This window comes from Plecotus auritus, assembly GCF_963455305.1.
Source record: "Plecotus auritus genome assembly, chromosome: 11".
In the NCBI taxonomy this organism is placed as follows: domain Eukaryota; kingdom Metazoa; phylum Chordata; class Mammalia; order Chiroptera; family Vespertilionidae; genus Plecotus; species Plecotus auritus.
Window position 1 is genome coordinate 42,491,611 of NC_137777.1, and position 9,383 is coordinate 42,500,993.

Below are 9,383 nucleotides of genomic sequence, written 5' to 3' on the forward strand. Positions count from 1 at the left end.
GTTACCATTTGCTTAGATTAGATCCCTTATCAGGGGCTTGTTTATACTAAAAGTGGGAAAAGAAGAAGAAGCCCATTTGCTATGAGTCGGCCTGCCCCACACAGATCAAATCTGCTCTGTGTCCACACAGGACAGTCCTGGCTTGGGCGCCTGTCCCATCTCTGGTCTTTATAAGGAGTAGCTTCATGTTATGTTGGGAGTTCTCTTTATTAATGACTAGAGGCCCAGTGCACATGAAATTCGTGCACAGGGCGGGGGCGGGGTGTCGCTCAGCCCAACCTGCACCCTCTCCAATCTGGGACATCCCTCTCACAATCCAGGACTGCTGGCTCCTAACCACTTGCCTGCCTGCCTGATTGCCCCTAACCACTCTGCCTGCCAGCCTGATTGACACCTAACTGCTCCCCTGCTGGCATGATTGTCCCCAACTGCCCTCCCCTGCTGGCCTGATCACCCCCAACTTCCTTCCCTTGCGGGGCTGAGGGGACTGGGGGACTGAGGCTGGATGAGGCGGGGCTGAGGGGACTGGGCGCCGCCATCTTGTGGCTGTGGGTGCCGCCATCTTGTGAGGGCATGACAGTCAATTAGCATATTTCCTCTTTATTGGCTGTGGGCACCACCATCTTGTGAGGGCATGATGGTCAATTAGCATATCCCCTCTTTATTAGGATAACCAAGCCCCAGGACATTGAAACAACTGAAGCACCAGGCTGCCTCTTCATTTCCATTTTGAGTTTAAAGAAGTACTTTAAAGTAGCCTCATAACAGTGTGAGCAGAGACGTGTCCAAAGCAACTCAGGTTTGCCTGCATCAGCCAGCACCCGCCAACCACCCTGGAGAAATCCATTCTACTCAAACGACCTATTTCTCCATCGCAGGACTAAGGAAACTTCCCTACGTTTAATTTTATTCTCCTGTGTTGTCATTTAAACTATTGCTATTTTTGTTTGTTGCTGCCCTTGTAAGGTTGTCCATCTCTGAGTTCAATAAACCTAATTCATTTCCCTTTTGTGTAGAATTCAATTCCCACGTCCCAGCCTAGTTTAATTACATCCGTGGCTCTCCTTTGAACGTTGTCCAACTCCCCTAGCCGTGCAGTTGGAAGGGGATACGGTGAATGCACAGTTAGGGTCCCAAGCCCCCGCCTCACTGCAGTTCTTTCCCTCAGCATCACGGTCTTGGTCTAAGGCTGGGTGCGTGGTCATTGTTCTCCCCGAATGATGTGAGCTCTCTTTCCGTCAAGCCTGCGTACTGCTGTTGCTCACTCAAGTAATGGCCAAGGTGACTGTTCTTGCTGATTATTCCTCTACACCCCCACCTTGACATTACTGCTGACTTTGAATACGTTCTCTTTGCTGTCATCTGGCCTAGTCAGGCCACTGTTCAGGGCCACTGCACTCAAGGCTGACCCCCTAGGGAGACCACTTCTGTCTCCCAGCTGTGTGAGTTCTCTCTCTCTCTTTCTCTCTCTCTCTCTCTCTCTCTCATACACACACACACACACACACACACACACACACACACTCCTTTCAATCGGTTTAATGATAATCACACTGAGTGGGACCCAGGAATTATGAAGCCGGTGGAGATAAATTCCAGCCATTGTTCCCCCTGCTCTGCTGGGTCTGCTGCTGTGTCACAGGAGATTAGCTGAGCTTGACAGAGCTCAACTGCGTGCAGCCAGGCTGAGTTTTTTTTGTTCTTTCTTTCTTTTTTTTCCCTTTAAGTATCCTGTTTCCTTGAAAGGCTATACCTTTCAAATTTTCCCCAAGTTAAAAAAAAAAAAGTCAAATGTCTTTTTCAAAGTTTTCTTTTCCAACTGGCAGAAATACTTTCAAATTGGCGTTGACCTGAACCTTGGATATTTGCTTTTGCCTCCGACAAAATTTAAAATCAGTGGGGGTTGGGAAAGCAGGGTAGATCTTTCTGTGCCAAATCTATTGCCTGTGTCTGATTTAAAAAGAGGAACCAAGAAAGCAAGGCTGGGATGGGCCCGCCAGGCTGGGACCCTGGGCCACTTGAGCAGACAGTCAGCCTTGGCCCCCAGGCAGCTTAGGAAAGCACACCAGGCATCCCCCGGGCCCAGGGCCCGTCCCAGGGGCTCCGGGAGCTTACAGTGAAGACACAAGGTCGCATCCGAGCATCTCTCTGTGCTAATGCTACAAACGAAGCCTCAGAGTGCGACGAGGTCTCAGCAAGGGGCAGGCAGGAGGTGGCTATTGCAATAAGCCTTGAAGGTTGCGGTACAACAGGTGGCGATGAGGAGGAGAGCCGGCCCAGGAACGGGGTCTCCGGAAAGGCCGGAGAGTGAACAGCAAGATCACGCTCATTAGACCTCAAACGGGACGTGGGCAGAGAACGCCACGCACTCCCTAAGGAAGCCCCATCTGTCTCGACAACAGCCTTCATTCCAGGGGAAGGAGCGGTGCGCTTCATCCGACAGAGAAGAGGGAAGCTGCCTGGGGAATTTTCTGGCAGCGACATGAGCAGTTATGAGGTTAACAGAATCAGTTCAGTGGCTATGAAGAATCTGGGGACATGGAAGCCAGGGGACCAGTTGGGAGGGAAGCTGAGGCGGAAGTCCTGCAGGGAGGTGGTGAGAGGGGAAAGGAGATGGCCAGAGAGTGTGTGGACCAATGACAACGGCTGTGCAGGGGACTTAACTTTTCTCTCTCTTTTTAAAATATATTTTTTTATTGATTTCAGAGAGGAAAGGAGGGGGAGCGAGAGAAATCAAAATATCAATGATGAGAGAGAATCATTGATCAGCTGCCTCCTGCACACCCCATCCTGGGGATCGAGCCTGAAACCTGGGCATGTGCCCTGACCAGGAATTGAACCTGACCTCCTGGTTCATAGGTCGATGCTCAACCACTGAGCACGGCAGCTGGGCGGGACTTAACTTTCCTGACAAGCACACTCATCAGGAGCCTAAGCAAGTGGGAGCAGCAGAACGGACCATGCTCAGATATCAGAAATTCTGCATGGAGATGACAGGAACAGGCAGGCAGGCGGCCTCTCGTCCCTGTGCCCGACAAAGAAGCTGGTGCTAAGATTCTGGAGTCCCCTGCAGAGAAGCTCTGAAGTGAGCCTGGGAGGGGGAAACTCAGAATGAGAAGGTCCAGGGACCCAAACTTGGGGAATGGGAGAGAGCCATCAAAAAGACAAGTCATGAAGTTGACGTCGGAACAAAGTTAGGAGGGGAACTTCCTCCTCCCGAGGAGAAACCAGACTAGATAGAAACAATTATCTCCTCTGCCTGGACCTAATCTCCAGTCTGAGTCACACTTAAGAAACCTCAGTCTGACCCAAGAAAAAGAGTCTGCGTGGCCAGCCCCGGGGCCGCGGCCCCAAGGTGAAGGACAGTGCTAACAGATAGCACGGAGCTTTCACCGGAGGGCACGAGGGCACGCGGGGCCCAGTCACTGGATCCATTGTTCCAGTGACCAGAGGGAAATCGCCTCCTCGGGGAACCCGCTGCTCGTTGGCAATTTTGTCAGCTTGGCTGAGGAAGCAGGCCGCGCTTAGACGGGCGGGCAATGAATGGTCCATGGGAACCTCGGGAAAAACAAAGCAAGGTTCAGGGTCGCCAGATGGATACTTGTTACTTCAAGTGCGCCATTTCCATGAGCCAAAAAGATGGGACACCACCACTTCTTATCAGTCTGTGCAGCGGGACAGGCTCCTATCTGGTTCCCTGGAGTGCTGACCTCACCGCTGGCCAGGAACGGCGAGGACCGGCTCCGGGCTGGTCCCGGGTCATGATGGGCATCACTCCTCTCCCAGGCAGAGCGTGGGACCACAGTCCTAGGTACTTTTTTTTCAAGCTTACTATCATTATTGATGTCAGAGAAGAAGGGAGAGGCAGACGGAGATAGAAACATCATGATGAGAGAGAATCCTCGATTGACTGCCTCCTGCACACACCCTGTTGTGGATTGAGCCCATAACCTCGACCTCCTGGTTCATAGGTCAACTCTCAACCACTGAGCCACACCAGCTGGGCAGTCCTAGGTACTTTTAATTATGGCCCTTCCCGGGCTCACTGTTCCTACACTACCATGGCCATCCCACAACGCTAACCCATTTCTACGACTCTCGCTCTGGGAAAGCCCCGAGAATGTGCCATCACGAGTCTAGACTCTTCCTCATTGAGTAATTATTTCTCCTTTAACTTGCTCTGCTTCTGTAGACATCTTGCACTGTCTTACAGGAGCTTCTCACAGGCTTTTTAGCTGTAATTGTTGCAACCTTTCTAACCACTAGCCAAGAGCAAGGGAATCGATTTGCAAGAAAAACAAAGCATCTTCAGCCCCGATCTGAGTTGGGGGTTTTCCTGTCAGGGTGATTTAAACCATGCTGTAGGCCTACTGTGTAGGGAGAGATGTGTGTGCACAGCAGCCACGAGAAATGCCCCCTCGCCTTGCCCACACCTCCTGGGTGGTCCACCTGGACACTACCCGCAGGCCTCCCCTCCCCCACAGCGACGGACGGACGGAGCCTGGCTCCTCCATCCCGGCCTCTGCCCACAGGTGTGTGTCTCCCCATCCAGCTGTCTCTGTGCAGGAGGCCAGTGGGCAGGTGGGGGCCCTGCCCCCCAGGCACACAGCGTCCTACAGCTGTAGAGCTCCCATTTAAAAGCGCAGCATTGCAGGTTGACTCATGTCCCCCAAAAGATAATGCTGTCCTAATCCTCAGCTCCTGTAAATAGGACCATTTTGCAAAAAGGGTCTTTGTAGATGCAATCATAATTAGGTCTATTACCCCCGGTGGGCCCTCAACCCAATTACTGGCATCCTTTAAGAGACGAGACAGAGGCAGAGGCAGAGCCCTCAGCAGTGCCCACCCCACCCCCATCGGTCTTTCCTTCAACAGACCCAGTGATGCCCCTTCTTGCAGCCTCCGACCATCCTCCAACATCTTTCTAGTCACCACCCACGGGATAATCTCAGCCATCCTCCACCCAAGAGCAGCCAACACCGTTTTTTGAGCTTAACCCCTTATTGCCGAGGAATTTGTCAGAGTTCCCAAATTCATCAGTCATTCCACCGTGGAGGCCCCATCAACCGCCCAGCCAGCCTGCATCTGCAGGCCTCCCACACATACCTCTCTCTGGGCTTCTATTTCCACGGTGACCATGTGGCCCTGGAGGGCGGGGGCCACTTCTTCCTGGAGTTGGCTGAGGAGAATTGAGAGGGCTCCCAGCGGCTCTTGAGGATACAGAACCAGCATGGAGGCCACACCCTCTTTCGGGACGGGCTGAAGCCTCCCCAAGATGAGTGGGGTGAAGCTCAGGACACCATGGAAGCCGCCGTGGCCTTGGAGAGGCCCTGGGTTCTGACCCCACAGACCCTTGTCTCTGTGACTTCCTGGAGAACCACTTCCTGGGTGAGCAGGTGAAACTCATCAAGAAGATGGGCTACACCTGACTCACCTCCGCAGGCCGCCCCCTGGCTGGGCTGGGCCAGTGCTTCCTCCAAAGGGTCACCTTCAAGCACCACCAGGAGCCTGTGGAGCCCCAAGGCCTGTCAGGGGCTCCTCCCTGTCCCCCTGGTGTCTGGCTTTTACCCGAGCCTCTCCCTGCAACCACTAGGCAGCCTTTTAACCCCCTGGAGCCCTCTCCATGCCTGGGGCCAAGTGGTAACAGTAAAGTTTTCTGCAGAAAAAAAAAAAAAAAAAGACAGAGACAGCCAGGGAGAATGCATGTGACGACAGAGGCAGAGACTGGAGTGAGGAGGCCACGAGCCAAGGACTGTCTGCGAGGACGGAGCTAGGAAGAGGCAAGGAGCTCTCCCTCAGAGCCTCCAAAGAGGAATCAGCCCCGTGCTCACCTTGGTTTGGGATTTCGAGCCTCTAGAACTTCGAGGGAAACGATTGCTGCCGTTTCAGCCACTCGGTTTGCGATGCCATTTTCGGCGGCCCTGGGGATCCAGCACGTTCAGGGTCACGGCCGAGCGCGAAGCCAGCCCTGGCCCTCACTAGCCGTCGATGTCTGTATGTGTAAGGGGAAGTAACAGTATCTGCCCCGAGACTATGGTGAGGGATGTATGAGAGGTGTGGACGAGAAAGGGGCCACAGACTCCACCTGACCAGCTCAGAGGAAGCCTGCGCAGGCCTTACAAACTCCGAGACCTGAAGTGACCACCCAAGGTGGTCTGAACATAAAAATCCCCAACTAAAAGTGAGTCGTGGGGGGAAGTCCTGGCCTAGGCCTGCAGCTTCCTTGACACAGGTCAGTTTTACCTTAGCTGACCCCTGTCCACTGCTCCGACCCAAGGAAGATAACATATCTTTGAAATGTCAGGGTCCTCTCCTGCCCCCGGCCCCTCAGGGCACAACCTCTGCACCAGAGCCAAGACCAGAACCCGCCCTGTTACCTGGTTCCCCATCACCATCTCTGTGTGCTGGAAATGTGCATTCCTAACTAGCCTGTACCCGCCAATGTGAAAAAATGTATGTGTCGCTCCATTTAATTTTTGATCCAATCCAAGAGATTTCCCGTTTGACTTTCTCCCACCCCCTTACCAATGGATTTCATGCACCCCACCCCTTCCTATCTTCTCCGTTGATCCTGCTGTATAAAATCACTGCCATTCTCCGCAGCATTTTTAAAAAAATAATTCTTTATTGTTGAAAGTATTACATATGTCCCCCACTGACCCCCTCCAGTCTGCCCCCGTCCCCCACTGCAGGCCTTCACCACCTTATTGTCTGTGGGTGGCCATGGGCCATGCATATATGCACACAAGGTCTTTGGCTGATTCCCTCCCTCCCACCCACCCTCCCCCGCCTTTCCTCCCAGATTCCACACTCGGTTCCATGCTTCCATGTCTCTGGCTCCTCTCTGTTCATTAGTTATTTTGTTAATTAGATTCCACATATGAGTGAGATCATGTGATACTTGTCTTTCTCTGACTGACTTTTTTCACTTAGCATGATACTCTCCAGGTCCCTTCATGCTGTCTCAAAGGGTAAGAGATTCTTCTTCCTTTTTTTTTTTTTACTGCTGCATAGTATTCCATGGTATAAATTCCATTTTCTCAACCCGTTGAGATTTTGCTTCCTAGCAATCGTCATCGATCTGGCTCAAATAAACTCATAAAAATTCTCTACAAGGTTGGACATTTCTTAGGTCGACAACCTCTGCTAGTCTTGTGTCCTTGTGTGTAAACTGGGAGCAATAGTGCCTGTCTCAGGAGTATAGCAAGGAATGTGAGAGGACGCACACAGAGCACTTGGTGCTGCATCCATTCCTAACGGAACATGGCGAACATGGTGAAGTGATTGCTTTTGTTGTTCCACTCGTTTACACATTCATTGGTTGATCCTTGTATGTGCCCTGACCAGGGATCGAACCTGCAGCCTTGGCGTATTAGGATAACGCTCCAACCAACTGAGCTCCCCGGCCAGGGCTCCACTGGTTTTGACCCACAATCACGTGGTTCAGCCTGACGGTAAAGAGGGAGGTGATGGTGGTGGCAGCACCAATATCAGAGCCCCCGTTTATAATACTATTTGGTTTTTGCAACAACGGTTCTCAATTCTCTGACACCAGCCAGGTGTCCTACCAGGCCCTTCGGTTCTGACACCTCTCAGCGTTAGCGCAGACCCGGCAGCCTAAGGGCTCGGTCCTGCCAGCCTACCCCCAATTCCCCTGCCAGCTGCCAGGGAGGACACCAGGCTGCCCACACATCCGCCCGGCTGGCTACCAAGTTGGAGGCTCCCACACCCTCCTCCTCAGCTTTGATAATTGACTAGAACGACTCAGAACTCAGGTAGACACTACACTTACAGTTGGTTAGAAAGGATACAAATGAACGGCCAGATGCATAGGGACTAAGGGCAGGAGCGGGAGGGGAGGTGGCAGCCAGCTTCCATGCCCTTTCCAGACACACCGCCTCCCAGCATCTCCATGTGTTCGCCAACCCAGAGGGGTGTTACTACAGAAGCATGATTGGCTCAGTCACTGACCACAGGTGATTGAGCCCCATCTCCAGCCCTGCTTCCCGCTCTGGAGGCTGGAAAAGGGGTGCCAATCCTCGCAGACCCACAGATAGAGAGCAGGCCCATAGCTGCTGGCGGGGAGGGGTGGGGGGAGGGGGTGGAGTGTTGGGGGATGGAGGGACTGAGCAAACAAAAAAAAAGAGAGAAAAACTCATAGACAATAGTATGGTGACTGCAGGGGTGGGGGGCGGTAGACGAGGGTAAAGGGGATAAATGGTGATGGACGGAGACTTGACTTGGGGTGGTGAACACACAATGCAGTGTACAGATGATGTGTTGAGGAATTGTGCGCCTGAAGCCTGTATACTTTTGTTAACCATTGTCACCCCAATAAATCCAATAAAATGGAAAACAAATTCAATCCTCTGAGTGGCTAGCTCTCCCTCCAAAGGAAGTGCCCACCAGGGTCACCTCATTAGCATAAACACAGGTGTGGTGGAAAGAGGCTCCTATGAATACAGAAGACACTCCCATCACTCCAGAAATTCCCCGGGTTTTTGGGAGCTTTGTGCTGGAAAGGAGGTCAAAACTGAATACGTACACACACACACACACACACATACACACACTTATACCATAAATACCTCCTGTCTGCAGTCAGCTTTTATACATCTGAGGACAAGTGTCCTTAGTCATCTCAGCAGCACCTCACATAGAGCTAAGCACACGGTAGACACTTAATAAATGTGGACCTGAACACTCTCTGTGCTCTTCAGATATCACCTGTGACCGGCTCCCCTGGGAAACCTAAACATACTTTGCCAAGTTTTTTGTGCACTAAAGGATTCCCCCCTCCTCTGTTGCTTCTAAAGGAACTTTAGGGGACAATAGAATTTTCCTTGGCCTAGCAGAGTGGCTCAGTTGACTGAGTGTCATCCTGTGTACCAAAAGGTTGCCGGTTCGATTCCTGGTCAGGACACATTCCTGAGTTTCTGGCTTGATCCTTAGTCGGGGAGTGTACAGAGGGAGGCTTCTCTCTCTCTCAATTCCTCTCTCTAAGCATGACCTTGGGTGAGTATTAAAACAATAAAAAATTTAAAAAGAATTGTCTATTCACACACCCTTAGGGCTTTGCTCTCAGCAACCTCACCTGTGCTGGAAAGTTACTGATGACCAGAAAAGTGTGTGAGGCACCCCACCCCACAGGTGCTGGTCCTCCTGACCCCTCAGAATCTGGCCGGTCTTGGAGAGTCACGAGAGAAATTCAACAGTTGGCCCTAGGATTTCCTGCAGGACGCTGGGGCCTTCGCACCAGCCCTGGCAGCGGACCTGGGACACTGCTCTCACCGTGGCCTCCGGAGCCCCATGCTGCCCTCGCATTCCTGCGGGGGACCGCGGGCTGGGAACGGCAGACCCTGGCCGGGGAGGGAGGAAAGGAA